The 19,001-nt window shown below is 41.9% G+C and overlaps 1 pseudogene; it reads right to left on the reverse strand.

Moving 5' to 3' along the window:
- Window positions 1-509: 509 nt before the first annotated feature.
- Window positions 510-17,381, reverse strand: LOC130038608 (ubiquitin-associated protein 2-like; annotated as a pseudogene).
- Window positions 17,382-19,001: the final 1,620 nt, after the last annotated feature.

Raw genomic sequence — 19,001 nt, forward strand, 5'->3', positions numbered from 1 at the left:
CTATCACCCGATCTACCTTAAATATAAATAAATAAAATAAGCAGGAAATAAAACAGCGGTAATGGTGTGATAGTGGTAAGCATATACTGCTATTGAGGTGGAAAAACCCTAAATCAAGGATGTAGTCTAGAGATGGACTACAGAAATCCCAGCAAAACAGAGTTTTAAGAAGATATGAATAGGAGTTGAGTAAATGAAAGTAATTTTCAATTTCAAACAGCAAACCAAAATACACGTACCAAAACAAATGGGTAAAACATTTTCAAACTTTGAGGAGATAAAAACATTTATAACTGTATAATTCAAGCCATGGATCTGAATATTTATATAATTGCTTACATAAAACTCTGAAAATAGAAAAAATTCATAATCAAATTAAAAAGGCAAAGATTAAACAGGGAATCATACAACTTAAAAATCACTAAGAGTTAGTATGTTCAATATTCTTAATTTCAAAGAAGATTCTGAGCTCCCAGAAAAGGGCTCCTGCCCAGGGTGGGTTCGCCCTAGCCCACCCCACTCTTCGGGTTCAGTTTGTCCAGTATGGAGAGTTGCCATAGGCGGGCTTAGAGGCTTGCGATTTTGGTTGCAGGGAGCTGGGCTGGCTGTGCTGAGGGGCGCCACGCTGGGCATTCTGTGGCAGGTGGTGGTGTAACAGCTGTGAGTGGGGCTGCTGGTGTGCGGGCAGGACATGCAAGAACGGTGGTAGGGCGTACCCTGGGGCGGCGCCGGGAGCCAGGGGCCCCAGGGAGCCCAGAGCTGAGGGTAGACTGAACGGTGGAAGGGTCCCTGAGTGAAAGCCCTGTTTGTCGAAAGTCTGAGTCTTACTGTACAGGGAACCAGCCATGTCCGGCAGGCCAGGGGTGCTTGAAGACACGAACCCACTTTTGCCGGATCCGGAGCCCGCAGACTTGTTCTGTGGTGTAATCCACAGAACCACCGTAGCCGCTCTTGGTGTAATCTCCGGCTGCTGTCCCCTGGGTCAGGTCATCATAGCCTGTGGTGTAGCTGTGCTGGCCATAGCCGCCGGCCTGCTGGAAGGGGGTGGCGGCAGTGCCAAAGTTCACACCAGGCTGCTTGGCCGAGGCTGGAGGAACGAACACAGTAGGCCTGTACTGGAAGGCGCTGGTCACACTATTGTAGTAGGGGAGGCCCGCATAGCTGTAGCCAGGCAGCAGTGCGGGGCTCAGGAAGGGCTGCTGGGCTGTGTGGTGGGCCTGGGAGGGGCTCTGCTGCGGCTGGGCCAGGGTGGTGCGGGGCGCGGGGGATGCAGAATCACCGCAGCCAAACTTGGCGACATCACCTGAATAAGGGTTATTAGCAAGGCTCCCATCTCGGCTGGCAAGGGCGCAGGTGCCGCAAAGGGGATCCCATAATAATCCACTGGCAGCCGGGACTGCAGTATCTGGAGCTCGTCATAGCGTAGATCGGATAGGCAGGGAGCAGCCCTCCAGGGTCCACAGGTACTGGTTATGCAGCAGCGGTGGCACCCCCTGAGGCAAGCTTGGGGGTGCTTTGCCTGAGGTCACTAGGGGCGTGGCCCTGGCACTGCTGCTTGGTGCGCCCCTGCGCCCCCCCTCCCCCCCAGGCAGATGCTGTTGGCGCTGATGCTGCTGGGCAGGCTGAGCCCCGCGGAGGTGGCGCTCGAGGCGGAGGTGGCGGCCGTGGAGAAGGTGGCGGTGGGCTGCAGGGCGAGGGGCGCTCTCCACACGGGCGTGAGTGTGCGCCGTGCTGGACGAGAGGCTGCTCTGGTGGCTGCTGAGCTGGGAGAGGGGGCCGCTGGATAGGTCGCCCGGCTGGGACAGGGAGGGCAAAGTGGCCTTGTGCGAGCCTGACGAGGGCAGGAGGGAACTGCAGGAGGTGGTGCTGGGCAAGGAGCCCACGGAGGCCAGGGCGGAGGGAGGCTCCGTCACCTTGGGGGCTGGAACGGACGAAGCTGTGTCTAGTGTTGGCTGACTTCGATTACCATCATGTCCATTCGTGATGCCCCCCGAGAAGGCCTTGTCTGGATTCATGGCGCTTTGGCACGGGACCCTGCTGGACACGGGGCTTGGGCTGTAGGTGGAGGAGGCATTGGCGGAGGTTGCCGGCCACACTGGACTGGGTGATTTCGGGGGTCACGCAGGTGGAACTCTGCACTGTGTTGGTCATTGGTATGGAGGTGTTCAAAGAATCATTTAAAAGACTTTGAACACAAGCTGATGGGAATCTGGCTACTCTTTTCACTACTGGCTGCTGATCCAGATTCAGCGAGAGAAGTTTCTGATCCAAATTCCAGGGCACCAAGCTGTACATTTAACCCAGTGATATCTGCTGAGCCAGGCATTTCGACGGCAGAAGCCGGGATCTTCGAGGTGGGAGGCAGCCGCCGCTTTGGGAGCTTGATGTGCTCTGGCGGCAATGGGTGGGGGGGAGACAGCTATGTTGCCCAAGGGCATGGCGGGGAGCCACAGGATCTTGTTCACAGTGGAGGGCCTGTTGGTGGGGGGCTGCCTCTTGGAACTTCGCCTGGGGCGGGAAGGACTGCAGCCCAGGAGGAGGGCCAGTGACCACCGCGTCTGGTGCTGCTGCCGCTGGCTCAGCTGGCTGAGAACTGGGGATGGCAAAATGATTTAGGACTGAAAACTGGGAGGGGGAGGCTTTGAGGTCCTAAGAAGAAGTGATCGTGGCGGGGCTTGAACTGGTCTGTGGTGAATTGGGGATGGTGGTTAACTGGCCCAAACTCGGAGCTTTCAACTGGTCCAGAATCTGGGAGTTGGTGATTTTGGCCATTTCCAAAGGCGTGAGCTCTCCAAATCCTAACTGAGGACGGCCGACAGACTCTGAGAAGGACAGGAGTTGACAGCGGTGGAGCTGCCAGTCCCTGGTGCCATCTGACTGCTGTGCTGAGAGTTTGTGAAGACAAGGGCATGGCCAAAGCCCTTTTGTTGGGATGCTTCAAAGGAGTTGACTTCGGAAGCTTGACTGAGGAACAGGCTTCTGGAGCAAGGCTACTAGATCAATGCTTTGCCCGGGTGTGACTTGATTCTCTGCTAGAACAGATGAAGCAGTGAAGATCTTTGTTTCAGAAAGATCTTCCGTCCAGTCATCTGTCATCCATTCTTCAGCCCTCCCTCCTATATTCCTGAGACATGTAACTGTGTCAGCCTAGCCTCTGTGGAGAGCCTGCCTCCCAGACTTGCTCTTGTGTGTAATGTATTTATGTATGTATTTGTAAATGTGATAGAGGTCTCAGGGGAGTGGGAGCACGGCTGCCACTCTGACGTCTGCTGTCCCCACTCGGGACCCTTGCGCTGTAGCAGAATTAGCCCCTTCCCTCCAGCCTTCAGCCTTCCACAGAGCTCCGTGACCGCAGACTGCCTGTGCAGAGTCTGGAAGGACTGGTCAGGGGATTTGGGGGAGGGGGCCAGGTACCAATGAAGAATCACGACTTATCTCACCTTCCTTGTAACCATTATTTGCATTTTCCTCCCTGTGTAATTCATTTATCCCTCTCTTTTGGAGAATCTGGTCCTTTTGTCATTTGGTGTTTCTCTCCCACCGAATCTTGATCTAGGAATAGCAGAGATCTCTGTCCCAACACAAGCAGCACTGTTTGTCTTCATAGGTAGCAGGGACTTCCACACCTGGTCTTGTCCCGAGACTTGCCTTTCCTCTGGTTGACCGTTTTAAAAATAATCTGAACTCGTGCTCAGAGAGGTCCAGCCATTCCAGTTTTTTTAAAAAAAGAAAAAAAAATCAAAGCTCTGCTTTCACTCAGTGAGGGCACATCTCTAAGGCTGCTCTATTCCACTGTCCTGACGCAGCTGGGCGACTGTTTCAGTAGTTTTCTCATTTGCCCAGACTCCACTTAATAAAGTTCTGAGAGTAAAAAAAAAAAAAAAAGATTCTGAAAACAGAAGATGAGGCTTTATGGGTAAAAATATAAATAACATAATCTGTGAAAAAAAGGTCAAATGACTTTTCAAAATATTTATAATAAGCAGAGATCTGAGCCCATTTTTTTGCATGTAGCATCCAGTTTTGTCAGCACAATTTGTTAATGAGGCTTTCCCTGCTCCACTTCACTTTTCTTGCCCCCTTATCAAAGATTAGATGTTCGTATGCTTGGGGGGGAGTCAGTATATTCAACCCTGTTCCATTGGTCTACAGCTCTGCCTTTGTTCCAGTACCATGCTGTTTTAATTATTACTGCCTTGTAGTAGAGTTTGAAGTTAGGGAGGTTGATTCCTCCCATTTTCTTTTTCCCAAGAATTGCTTTCAGTATGGATGATACTCAAAAAACTAGAAATTGAGCTCCCATTTGACCCAGCAATACCACCCCTGGGAATATATCCCAGAGAGGCAAAAAAGTATAGCCGAAGTGACATCTGCAATTGTCTGTTTATTGCAGCACTCTTTACAATAGCCAGAATCTGGAAAAAACCTGAGTGCCCGAGAACAGATGACTGGTTAAAGAAACGTTGGTACATTTACACAATGGAGTACTATGTAGCTGTTAGAAAAGATGAAGTCATGAAATTTACATACAAGGGGTACTACATGGAAAGTATCATGTTAAGCGAAATGACTCAGAAAGAAAGGGATAGACATAGAAAGATTGCATTCATCTGGGGAACATAAAGTAACAAAATAGGAAACTAACACCCAAGAATAGCAGAGATTAGTACCAGGAATTTTACTCAATGACCTGGAGGACAACCACACATGTTAGGGGAAAAGGGAGCTCAGAAAGGGAAGGGAACACCAAATAAAGGGTGTTGGGAGGATCCGCCCAGGATGGGAGAAGCATGCTGAAAGTAGACTATCGACCAAACATGATTGCCACTCAATGCCTCTTTTGCAAACCACAGCACTCAAAAGGAGAGAGAGGGAAATGCCCTGCCACAGAGGCAGGGTGGGATGGGGGCTGGGGGGTGGGAGGGATACTGGGATCCGTGGTGGTGGGAAATGCGCACTGGTGGAGGGATGGGTGTTTGATCATTGTATAATTGAAACCCAAGCACAAAAATGTGTAAGTCTACAACTGTACCTCATGATGTCTCACTATTAAAAAATTAATTAATTAATAAAAAATATTTATAATAAAAGAAACAAATTAAAATTATATTAATATTAGCAGAAATTCCAGAATTTGGCAATAATTTTTTTCTATTAGGTTTTGGAAAAACGGGCACTCTCAAGCAATGCTAGGTAGAACATGTAATTGTATTTTTTATGAAGAACTTAACTGTACCTAGAAATATTTTATATTGATTTGCCTTTCAAACAATAATTCTTTTATCTCAACCAATAATTCATTTTATCTCAATTGCACAACAATAGTTATACAAAAATAATAGTGTACAGTTTCATTATATTGTTATTTGTAATAGGAAAAAATGAAAGTAACCCATCTATCAATATTGAAATAACTTCATAAACATGTTTGTAAGCCACGATAGAATACAGCTTGTGAAAATAAGAATTCTCTTTATATATTGCTATGTTAAGATTTCTGATATTCATTGTTAGCAAGAAGGAAGTTATATGTACATAGAATATATATGTATATATAGTTACCATTTATGAAAAGATGATGCAGAGGTGTTTGTGAAGCATAGATATAGTCAGAATTAAGAAAAAATTAAATAATAAATCATGCTTTTAAACTGGAGATGAGGGGATCCAGAAAGATACCTGAGCATTTCAGGAAGCAAACCTGGAGACCCCTGAGCACTGTCAGGATAGCCTGGTAATCTCTGACACTGCTGGTCATACAGCACCCTTTTCTCAGATCTTCCTATTGAATTGCTGGTCCAGCTGGCTAAGAATAACAGGAAGGGGCCTTCAGGATTCTTGAACACTGATTGGAAAATTGTTAGGCAAAAAAAAAGTAAAGAGGGAGAAAGAAAAGGAACAAGAGAGATAGAGAGAGAAAGAGAGAGAGAAGAAATAGAAGAAATAAAGCTTAAAGGATAAGGTTTGATGCTGGATTTCTTTAAGTACACAGTCTTATTCTGATTTTAATTCAATGTAATCCAATTTAATTCTACATAAATATTTCAAAGAATTAAAAGAAAAATTTAAATGCAAAAGCATTCCCTAAAAACCTAAAGTAAAGTGAAACAGATTTTCCTAAATAAGTATGTATAGTTAAAACCACATATATGTAGCCACAACTTTTCCAAGAGACTTTAAAACAAGGTCATCTGATTATGCATTCCCAGTGGATTATTATTTAAAGACAACAAAAATAAAAATCAAAAAACAAGCAAAAGTCTTAAATTGACTTTAGATATTGTATAATTTATAGTAACATTGGTGTCTTCATCTAACTCAGCTGACAAACATAGAAACTATCAAATGATTATGTTAGCTTTATTTAAGATATAATTTCACATATTTAGGTAAAGGTATGTTGATTTGGATTAAAGTGTTATGATGAACATAGAGTTATTTAAAAGTTTGCATTTTCTGCGGTTTTTGTTTTTTGTTTATTTTGGTGGGGGGCCCACCTGGCCCACTAACTCAGTACTTATTTCTGGCTCTTCACTCAGTGATCATTCCTGGTACTAATCAGGAGACCATATAAAGTAATGGGGATAGAAGCCAGTTCAGCCTCATACAAGGCTAGTACAGGGATAGAACCCAGGTAGGCCTTGTGCAAACGCCCTACTCATTGTACTCTTGATCCAAATCAAAGGTATGCATTTCTTAAAACTTCCTGCTGAAAAGATTCACAAGTAATTATGAATCAGTATCTAATACCAGTGTCTAGACTGTGCACTCCAAATATTATTTCTATGAAAACATAGAAGACTCCGTGAATAAAATACGTAACCCAGTTTAAGTCTATAAGAAACTTATGATCAGAAATAAATATATTAGCATTAAAACCCTTTATAAAAAGATACAGAAAACAAAGAAAAGAAAAAAATGTAAGTGCAAAGTGATGCAAAGTCTATTGGATGTATTTTTAAACTCTGGGATAAAAATAAAAAGGTAGCAGTTGAGGCATGCTATTCCTTTCTATTTTCTCTATTAAGTCATTATCAAGGCCACTTATAAAGTAAGTGTTGAGATGGGATTTGTAAGGACATAAAAGTTGTATGAAATAGTCCTAGAAGAAAGCTGAAGAGAAAAATAACTAAGGAAGACTGTAATTAACCAGATGAGGTGAGGTCCAGATGAGATGGGGATTCATGAATCTTCAGAGTAACTAACAAATGGTCATTGTCCTTAGTTCACAGCTCTCGAGGTAGAGAACCAGAAGGTGGGTTATTAAGTTTAGATAAAAGTTTTCTTTCATTTGGTTCTTTCTTTTGGTTGTTGTTGTTGTTGTTTCGGTAGAAGCTGTTAAGCTACATCAGGAAATGCTCAGATCTAACTCTTGGCTATGTGCTCAGGAATTCTGGCAGTGTTCAGGGGACCACATGTTGTACTAGGGCTAGAATTGGGGTTTGCCATACACAAGGTAAGTGCCTTAACGACTTTACTCTTTCTTCAGCATTTTCATATTTTTAAAAAATGAGGCATGCCTATGTTTTCAAAGAGAGAAGTTGAATAAAATTTAAAAAGCAGGAATCAGTTGCTGACAGTGGGAAAAGTTGTATGTCCTAATGCTGAGGTTCTCAGTGTGGTTGTAGGACCAAGGACATCAACAGACACCAGGCACAAAGAAAAATTAGACCCTTTTAGCCCCGTCCCCATTCCAGTTCAGGTCTATTCAATCCAATGACTGAGGAGAGTAATCCAATCATCTTGCAATTTGAAAAAATTTTAAATGTTATTTATTTAATTTAAATTACTATTATAGTTTGTGTTTTTGATGTACTATTATTGTATCCCCAAAGTGTTCAAGACCCTCCACCACTTTCCTTCTCTTTAAGGGATCTACTAGGCAATCCCAAAATCCAGCAATGCTAGAGATTTGCTGTCTTGAATAGTAAGCAGTAGATAATAGCAAAAATTTGGAGTAATAGCATTGGAAAGTTATTCTCTTCTTCACAGATAGGGGAAGGGAACAGTTAAGAACGATTTTCAGAGGACTGATAAAGGGCTGGAAGCTTGTCAAAAGTGTGTGTTGGGGGCAGAGGACAGTTAGGATAGAGAGAGGGGAACAGAATGATAATAATAGGTGGAAATTATCACTCTGGACAAGAATTGTGTTTAAAGTAGCTAAAGGGAGATACATAGTAACCTTTCAGTATCTGTATTGCAAATCACAGCGCTTGAAAGGAGAAAGAGAGGTGCAGGGGAGGGAGAGAGAGGTAAGGGAGGAAGGTGGGAGGGAAACGGGACATTGGTGTTGGGAAATGTACACTGGAATGGTAAAGGGATGGCTATTGGAATTCTATATGACTGAAACCAATCATGAACAACTTTGTAACTGTGTATCTCATTGTAACTCAATAACAAACAAATAAATGAAAACAACAGAAAGTAAAACTTTTTCAGGAAGGATGAAAAAGTTTTATTTGTTTTTCAGGGCGTGACTCCCAGTTTTAGGGTTTACTCTCTCTGCTCAAGGATCACTCCTGAAAGTGCTTCAAGGACTGTGTGAGATTTGGGAAATCTATTCCAGGTCAGTTACAGGTAGATAAATGCCTTAAAAGTTTTACTAACTCTGTAGTTAAGTGTTGCAGAATTGAAAGAGTTTTTTACCTGCCAGTCTCTGTCTTGTAGAAATGGAGAATTTTATGGAGTAGAGAGCCTTTCATTGTTTCTAAAGAAACACTTACTGAATATGTATAATGCTCATTCTTCAAGGAAAAGAAATAATAAGAAATATAGAGAAGACCATGACCTTGGCACAGCTTTAAGTCTGGGAGCCAGAAACCCACAATAAACAAACACTGGGGTAAATAAACAGGATAATAGAGGACTGTGAGAAGAGCCATAAAGGGATTGGACAGACTAATGTATGCAGGAGTTCTTGGGAAGGCCTCCCAGCTAGTGAGCATTTCTTTGAGACCAAACTCTTGGAAAGAAGTCACACAGATGGTGAAATGTTGCAAAGGTGATCCCTGTAGAGAGGTTATTGAACAAAGAAGGAAAGAGCTCTTCCCTAGAAACAAAGTCTGAGAAGGGAAGGATCCAGAAGTCTTCACTCAGACTCATAACCAGTGATCCTGGTAAAAAGCTTAAAATTATTCTTAAATGAGGATAGCTTTGTAAGAGAGGTCACTGGAAGTTCATAGAGCTGAGAGCTACCACACAACCAATGCAAGGTTTTCTGTCTCTTCTACATCTCAGGAGTTTCACCTAACCAATACCAGTGACAAATTTGCATCATTTCTAGAACTTTTATGCAAAATATTCTCATTATGTAGACTTTATTCCAAAAATCTGTTCAATTGGTTTGTAGTGGAGTCCAGACTTGATGCACATTGTTGGTTTTGATGATGACGCGGTCATTTTAACATGCACTTGGATTGAGATCTCTAGTTCCATGTGTGTTCTAACCTTTTCTCCTAGAGTTTTTCTTAGCTTTGATGCCAGCAGTCTGCAAACTGCTAATTGACTTCTTGGATTGTTAGAATCTCTTCTGGCCCTGTTCCTGAATCACCTGGTCCGTGTCACCCTGTCGAACAATACTCTGGGGATTCTCCTCGAGGTGAGAGGGTTTCAGAAACACTCCTCCAGAGATGGGGAAGGACAGTACCCTAAGGGACGATGTCTCCTGAACTCAGGTTGGCTGTGTATAAGGCAAGTACTTTCCCCTTTATACTATTTCTCCAGCCCCTATTATTTTTAAAATTATAACATCAATGAGAAAAAAAAATCCCACTTGTGATTATTTGAGGATCTTTTTTTTTTTTAAAAAAAAAGTCTTAGTAAAGTAATTGTCATCATTTTCTGTATCAAAATACCATTGCTATCCCACAGCCAAAAAACCCCTATGCTCAATCTGACCCTTCCTTAAGTTTAATATTGTTGTTATTAGTTATTTTTTTGTGTGGTGCAGGGAATTGGACGTAGGTATGTGATGTATATATATATATATATATATATATATGTATATATATACATACATACACACATATATATAGGATATATATACATATATATACATATATATGTGTATATATATATATCCTCTATTGCCAAGCCATATCCCCGGTCCTTGAGTTTATTAATATTACGGTTTTTTATGGGGCTGGAACGATAGCACAGCGGGTAGGTCATTTGCCTTGCACGTGGACAACCAGGGTTCGATTTCTCCACTCCTCCTGGAGAGTCCGAGAGTATCCCGCCAACATGGCAGAACCTGGCAAGCTACAGTGATGTATTCCATGTTCCAAAAACAGTAACAAGTCTCACAATGGAGATGTTACTGGTGCTCACTCAAGTAAATCCAATAACAACAGGAGGACAGTAGCTTGTTAACAGAATTTGCTGAATCATTTCACTCTCCATAGTTACCAGCAGGTCAGGTTTGACTTTGGGCTGTCCTCCCTCCCTTGCAAAGAGATTATGTTAGTGGAATTGCTTATCACTTTGCAACCATTATTACCACCCACTGTAGTGCCCCTGAGGCACTCCCATTACCCCAGGAGCACTCTCAATTCCCCAGGAGCACTCCTAATTCCCCATTAGCACTGATAATTCCCAGTGCTTATGTTTATCTTCTTTGTGCCTTGCTTTCCCCTGTCTGTTAATAGCTTATTGCATTATTCTCCATTCTATCCCTGTACCCTAATTCTGCACATTCTCTTTCCCTACATTAGCACTGTTTGATCCCAATAAAGTTGTCAGTGGCCATCAGCCTGCACACCCATTTAATCCCGAAAACACCAGGGGACATGGCCACCAAGGATTGGTGATACTGGATATGCCTTGATTGCCTTTTAAAGCCTTCTTTGTAAGATTCAAGCAGAAAGGGAATCAATTGATTATCCTCCCAGCTACCTGCCCAGGGAGTTTGTTGTTAGATATAGCCTCATGGACTATGTTAGTTGCCATAGAACACTGAGATAGGTTATTCAAGAAATAGGAAAACCTCATCCATGAGACAGGTGAACATATCGGTACAGCACTTGGCAAGTCAAGATCAAGCTTCCTCTCCCAGCATTCCTCACCTCCTCTCACTCCACTGGCCTCTGATGGCCACCCCTGTAGTACCTTACACCACTATACATAGTCAGTTAGGATGAGTCTTGTGAGTTCTGTGCAATCTAACTAAAATATGGGTCAAAACCATTTTTCTCTCAGTTCTGCACCCATACTGACAAGTGTGGGTTGTAGACCCCATAAAAAAAACTTTTTAAAAATCTGGCTTAAAGTTACCTGAAGTTCTAGATCTTGGTATTCCCGAAGTCTTCCTACCCTCCTCAACATCTTTTTGTCATTCTAACTTCTAAAAAAAGGCTGTAGTTGCTACTAATTCTATTATTTCTTAAAAATTTTTGTGGTTTTCAGAAATAGCATTTTATGACATATTTTAATAAATATCATCTTTAAATGAAAGTTAATTTGAACACTTTGACCCTGTGAGACCACATGCATCTGCTTCAAGAATAAATTTGTATTCATTTTAAATTGTTTGAACATAGTTAAGGTGATGACTGAAACTTTAACTTGATTTTACAAACATTCCTGAGTTTCAGTGAAAGATTCACAATAAACTTTGAATTTTCAGTGGTTTTATACTGAAGGTGAAAAAAAACACCCAAACATCAGCTACTTCATTTCTGTCATTTGCATCCTTCATATGGGTACTTACAATTTTTGTACAAACTGAAAGTTTAAAGCAATGAAACAAAGTAAGTATGGGGTTTAACATTTTGGTTTCCCGAGTATATATTTTAGTTCATACATAAAATATTTTATTGAGTTGGAAGGATATATAAAATTAGAGTACATTATCTAAAAATTATTGTTTATAGGGTTCAGAAGACAACTCTGTGGCTAAAAGCTCTTGTCTGGTGTGAGGCCCTGGGGTCAAGTCCTAGTGGGGCTCATGCACAACCCAGTAATTGAACACTCCACTGTTCGTGATCCCCACTGAAGAGATAAATAAATCATTGCTTAGTTGAAAGATAAAGAATAAAACAATAATGATTATAACAGACTAGAATATGATTGTTGCACAATTTATTATTGCTGATACAGAGAAGTTGATCCTTTTGGTGTTTTTTCCCCCTCTCAGCTCACAGCAGTGGTTCCTAATTTACCTTTTTCATTCATAGCATCTCTGATAATTTTTCTAAAAATTTTATTTTGTGACCACATGCTTAAAATACTGATTCTTCAAATCTAGCATAACATTCTTACTTAAAAAAAGAGAGTAAAATCAGGGTCCCCCTAAAATACCATCATATGTGATCCTGGAGGACTCCTGAACACCATTGGGTCACCAAGGTAATCCACAGCACTATAGGATCTGAGTAACATCACATCCTCAGACCCTAACTTTGAACTACAGCACTCATTGGCTGAAAATTATTGGAAGAGGCTCCAGGTTCTCCTTAACACTATTGTGAGCTCCAATACTCCCCAAACTATAAAATCAATCAAGCACAAAATAAAGGAGGCAGTAGGTATGATGATGAAGAACAAAATGGTTTGGGGAGCAGGTTAGATTTGTTATTTATAGGATTTGGTCAGGAACCTGTGTTATCAGTTATCAGTTATCTGTTATCAGGCTGGTTAGGAGACTTGGTCAGGATTCCTGTGCTATTTTAAGAAAAAAGAGGAAGGTTGAGATGGCTTAAAGTGACATCTCAGCCCCATATTAACCAACCAATTTGATTTGAACAATGTCACCTTTCACTTAAATTTATACTTACTCTAGGAGATGCTGATATGATTAAATACCATTTACAATGCAGGAGGCACATGCTCCTTATTGGTAATTGTGAGAAATAATTCTTGCCCTGGGTAAGGATGTTGTATCAGATTCTGAAAATGAAAGTCTTTCTTGAAGAACTCAATTGAGAACTCACTGTGTCTCCGGTGGCATGGAAGAAAATGAAAAGGCACAGTGGGAATCACTAAGCTGGATTTTAGTCTGGTTATTATGCTATCTGTTGATTTGATGGTTAGCAAGAACTTACCCTATTTGGGCATCAAATTTCCCTCCTCTGTAGGAGAAATTCCAAACCAAGTGTGACTTCCAATTCTGATCAGCGAGTCTAATTTTCACCCTCAACCATATTCTTTACATTTCAATTTTATAGAAATAATCTCTGCTCTCTATCACTCCACGTGTTTAATTCTGTGAATTTTGCCCACATTCAGGTTCTGCTTTCTATGTGCTACAATATTCTTACTTTTTTTAAGTATGTCCAGGTTTTCCTGGGGCAAATAAACTCCTTAGGGAAGGAATTGTTTTATCCATAATTTTACCAATAGAGGTAGTATAGCAGCTATCAAGTGCTAAGCATAATTTATAAATGGTGGCATGAAGGTTGTACTTTAATATTCCTTAGACCTGAGAGATAGTACAGGGGTTAAGGTACTTTCCCTGTATAAGATAACCCTGGTTCTACTCCTACCTAAGGTTCTGAGCATTGTTGGGTGCAGCCCCAGAGACTCCTAAGCTCGACTGGGTATGGCCTTAGAGCCTCTGAGCACTGCTAGAGTGACCAGAGTAATCCCTGGCACTGCAGAGCCTGAGAATCACAGCATCTTTAGGCCTCTGCTTTGAAGCGTTGGCTTTCCTGGTCAGCAATTGTCAGTAGGAACCTCCAGTCTTCCTGATCACTCTTTGAAAGTCACTCAAGTAATAAAAAATAATATCACTGAATATTTTCAGAATAAATTCACATGAGATCAGTTACCTCAATATTTGTTTATTAAGTTTTTGATTAGGTGTTCCTAAAATAGCTGCCTTTGCCAGTTTTGACTCCTCTAACTTAATTGTGTCATCCCAAGAATAAGTCCCAGAATAAGAAAAATTTTGATTCACCTTGCTACCATTGGCATGTCATTCAGCGATTCTTTGCGGGGAGTCATACATATTGTTTCTATAGTAGGACCATGTAGAAACTAGACAAGGATAGAGGAACTACTGAACCTGAACAGGTAGATTCAGAAGAGGAAGGGAAATTAAAAGTCATCAAGGTCACTCATTTCAACTTTGAGACCCACTAACTTGACACTTCCTATCTGACAGTAATTATGTCAGACTTGGGATCCGCTGAGCAGGATGATTTCAAAAGTAGCAATTTCCATTAGGCACAAAATCCAAAACAGAAGACTCTGATCTGAGAATTTATCTTTCTTCACCTTAGTTCTAGCACTGGTTTGGTTCAGTTAACCTCTGTGGTGGTGGTCCCACATGAGTGACAACAGCAGCAAAAAACTGGAGAACCAGCTGTATTTTCCACCTGCTTACTTCTAGGAGGAAGCTCTCTCATCTGCCCCCCCCCCCCCCGCCGCCATCTCTGTTTGTTGAGTTTCCCACAGTCCAACCTCAAAGCTGAAAGCAATCAGGAACCATGACTAGAGCTAATTTAACATCCTCATAACAGAAACAGAGGTTGATTTACTAAAGACAAACCCCAACTGGCCTAGAATGAATAATCCACCTCATAGAAAAATTCACTAGTTATCAAAACAGAGTAAACTTCACTCTAACTCTAAAAGGAGAAAGATTTCCCACAGCCCAATTCTCCATCCTTGCTCTGATCAATGTCTTCCATTCCCCAAGACTCATCCCACTTATATGTGCTTAGGTCAAGGCCCTTCAGAAGTCAGGTCTTCCCCAAACAGGATCCAGTTCCGTCACTTAGAAAACTTTTTGGTCAAAGCAATAGTTAAATGAATGGGGTGTTTTCTTTACATGCAAGCAATCCAAGTTTGATCTTTGACACTACATATGATCCTCAGAGCCCAGCCAGGAGTAATCCCTAAGTGAAGAACCAGGAGTAAGACCTGAAAACTGCCAGATGTGACCTGAAAACAAAAAAAAAGGAGAGAAAATATTTTTACCTAGACAATACTTATTATTACCTTTCTCTCATTCCATTCACTTCTACTGTCTCTGATTTTCTGTGCATCAAAATTACTACTGACTTCAGCTCAGATAGAGCACTGAGCATAGATAAAGACATGCATTAGAGTGAGTACTAGAATATGCTGGTATGATTAGGAAAGGAATTGGTGGGTTGAAGAAAGACTATGAAGGGTGAGAAAGATAGCTTTCAAAACTGAAGCATAAGTGTTGGAGATTCCCTGAGTTCAATTCCTGGTTTTACATGGTATCCCAATCACTACAATAAGCTGCCCCCAAAACCCTAAGCAGTGCTGGGAATAGATACTGAGCACCAAAGGATATAGTTCCCAAACAAACAAACACTTAAACAAGCAAGCACAGAAAATTTAAACTCTATAAGAGATATTGATGAGCAGTTTATGAGACCATGTGAGAGCCAGCAGATCCTCCCACCAGGGATGACTCATCAGTCAAGGGGAGCTAAACATGTACTCATACCTGCTGCCAAACACTGGCCTAGGGATACATTTAGAGAGGATCCTAGTGGTCCTTCAGGAACATGTTCTGTGGAGCATCTAGCATAAACTGTGTTCACAGCCCTCAGGTTATCTAAACAAGAGAACCCCAAAGTGAGTCCAACTGACTCTTCTCCAGTGAAGAAGCTTAGTAGAGTTTGTTCAAGAAAGACTAGGACCTAGCATGCACACACGCACACACACACACACACACACACACACACACACACACACACACACACACCAGCAATGCCCTCGGGGCAGTCCACACACTGAGAGCAAGCTGGGGTTACAGACCATGGATGAATATCAAAAGAGCTCCTAAGGGCCTCTGCCAAGCTATGTCGGCATCTGGAAAGAATTGTGGTCTGGACTGGAAACCGTTTAGAATGACATTTTCCTGTAATAGCCCCCTTTTAAAATAGACATATCATGGCGGTTCTGAGTCTGATTTCAAGGTCTGAAATTTGTTCAAATTCACACTGACTTGGGAAGAAGGGGCACAGATATTACAGGAAAGAGCAAACTATGGGGAGGTACAGCCTGTCCCTAGCAATTGTCACAAGTGCAGGCACAGCAGATATGCTCCAGCTTGCTGGGAAAGGGCACAGAGCTTTGGCAAGACTCCCAAAAGGAGCTCCAACATAAATCCAGACCTGCTAAAAGGCCTCTTATTTATATGTAAACACATAGACAAATTCTTCCCTCCTTCCTTTACTAAAGCGAGGTTGCTTCTGCTTTCTTTTTCCAGTCCCAGACTGACATAGAGCAAAAGGAGCAGCAGCTCTGCAATCCCTAATGCCGGATACCCAAAAAATTAAACCTATCTGCATAATCTTAACTGTCCATTCATGTACGGTTCAGGAGACAATGCCAAAACGAGTTGTTTTCCATCAAGTTGCTTTTATTTCCATAGACACTGTTCAGCTGGAAATTCCTTCTTTCTAATTTTCTCTCTTAGTTTGTGCCCTATGGTCCCTCTCCCCATAAAAGAAAATTTCCTTGAGCTTGCACAGGCTCCTTGAGATCACTTCTTTCTACTAATGTTTGTTGTGTAAGTGGTAGGAGACAGAGGAGTTTTTAAAAAATGACTCCAGGAAGAAAAAAAGCAAAGAATTCTTTCCTTTAACTATATGAAACACTTCTTCCAAACTTCTGGGTGATGGTGGTGCTTTATTTACTTATTCTTTGTCTTCCCTTGCCCCCCCCCACCTGCATTTCTCCTAGTGAAAGGCTGAGAGGAAGAATAAGACTTCACTCTTAGAAAGCTACTTTTGAATTTAAGCTCTCCCATCTACTAGGTCTGTGACTTAGGGGAAAATTGATCAGCTTTTCTGGTTGTTGGTTTACCCACCTATAAAATAAAATTAACATCCAGCTTTGGGCATGCCTATAGATGAGATAATGTAGATAATGAGAACATTCAGGTTTCAGCATCCCAATTCACATTTCTATTTATGATGCATGATTTTGATATCTATGAGGCGTCACCTCTTCCTGTTGCAGCTCAGTGCCCTGAACCTGTCCTTACCAAGGGACACTGGAGTGAGACCAGGGATGCTTGTCTCCACCCAGTAGATATCTCACCTTCAGCTTCTGTTAACTTTTCTGATTTCTTAACTCCCCAGTAGCCCAGAGGCAAAACAGAGAATAGTTTTCTCTGTACTTCCCTATCCTGAGTATTCTCTACAGCAATTCAATAAATATTTTTAGAATTTTTCACAAAATTGTGTGTGACAGAGAGTACAGGAATCTAAATGTCTGAGTGGCAATGACTTAATATATTCCCTCTCAGTATCCCCTGCCCCAGACCCACCTTTAGGCTCATGCAGCATTCCCTGTCCACCTACCTTTAGGCCATCTTCCCTGATGTGTATCCCAATGATTATTTCAAGTATAACTGTAGAGGTGCTGTCGAAGTCCAGGCTCACCTCCTGGCCCATCCTTGTCCAGCAGACTCCTTTCGTGTGCTTCAGGTCACTGAGCCTTCTTGTAGTCTCCTGAGACTTCGTCAATGAAACAAGAGAGCACACATCTAATCTTCAGGCAAAAAATTAAAAATGGCTTAAAATAATATTTCTTTCTCCCCCATTACTCTAAGTTCAATACTCTCTGGGAGAAAAACAATAAAAACCATATGCAGCTTACTCATCTGTAAGACAGCTTCGTATGTAAGGATCAATAATCTTAGCCACCAGATTTGTCATGGTGAAATTCCCATGATGGGTGAGCTTTTGTCCATTGAATGGGAAGAATAATGCAACAGAGTGCAGGCACACTGATATCATCTTATTTCTCCAGGTCAAGAGAGAATACTAAGAGTTTATCCTTGGGGCCAGGGAGATAGCATGAAGGTCAAGGACACACCTCTTGTATATCAGGGTTCCAGGTACAATCTCTTTTTTTGCCTCTTTTTTTTTCTTCTTATATTTATTTATTGAATCACTGTGGAAAATGTTACAAAATTTTCAGGTCTAAGTCTCGGTCATCCAATGATCAAACACCTTTCCTTTCACCAGTAATCATTTTTCACCACCAAGAACCCCAATATACCCCCCACCCCTCCCAATGCCTGCGAGGCAGATGATTTCTATTTAACTTTTCTCTGCATTGATTACATTCATTATTTTGACAAAAGATGCATCATTATTGTTTAGAATTTCCGATTGTTGGGGGGGGGATTCCAGGTACAATCTCTTACCCCACTTGCACCCTGAGATTGCAGGGAGAAGCTCAGGGCCAGATGTGACCCTAAGGCATCTTCTACTTCCCCAGTGTGGGAACACACTCAGGCTTTTGTATTAAAGTAGCTATATTGGAAGCAGGAGACAACATTTAATGGCCAAATCCAGAAAGAAGCGGGAAAAGGCAGGAAGGCTCCCACAGTATAGAACGGATCTCCTTAGCAGGATTCCAGAGAAAGGCAGAAACATTTCTCCTTTTGCACCTTCACTAGAGGCATGGGAGAGAATTTTTCATTGAGATAAAAGTGTGCAGAGCAGTAAGATAGGGAATAAATATGGAATGGGGAAGAGTAGAAGGTGATTTTTATAGCAGAGCTTTTTTCAAACCGACCCTTCCCAGAGTGTCTGTTAGGGCAAAGTCAGGGAAGAATCTCATTCTTGATGGTCATTATGTAATTCTTATCTTGACCTTTAGTTTCTCTTCAAACCTCTCTGTCTCTCTGTCTCTGTTTCTATCTCTCATTCTCTCTCTCTCTCTCTCTCTCTCTCTCTCTCTCTCTCTCTCTCTCTCTTTATCTCTCTCTCATTCTCTTTTTCAGGAGATCCAACCTCTGATTGGTGCCTTAGTCCATCCATCTTCAAATAGCTTGCTATTTGCATTTCAAAAAGATGTTGCCTGTGGGGTATTTCAGACCCCATAACTTGGTAACTTTTAACTTTTAAAAACACATCTTGTTTTTATTACTAAAGATAGAAAGCAAGCAAGCAAGGAAACTCTTGCCTGGGAACCCCCTCCCCCATCTATATGTATGCAACACCAAGTTTTCCAGGTTGACCCTTGTGGCCCTTAACACCATTGGACTCAATAAGCACCGCTTT

This window comes from Sorex fumeus, unplaced genomic scaffold (genome assembly GCF_029834395.1).
Source record: "Sorex fumeus unplaced genomic scaffold, SorFum_2.1 ptg000078l, whole genome shotgun sequence".
In the NCBI taxonomy this organism is placed as follows: domain Eukaryota; kingdom Metazoa; phylum Chordata; class Mammalia; order Eulipotyphla; family Soricidae; genus Sorex; species Sorex fumeus.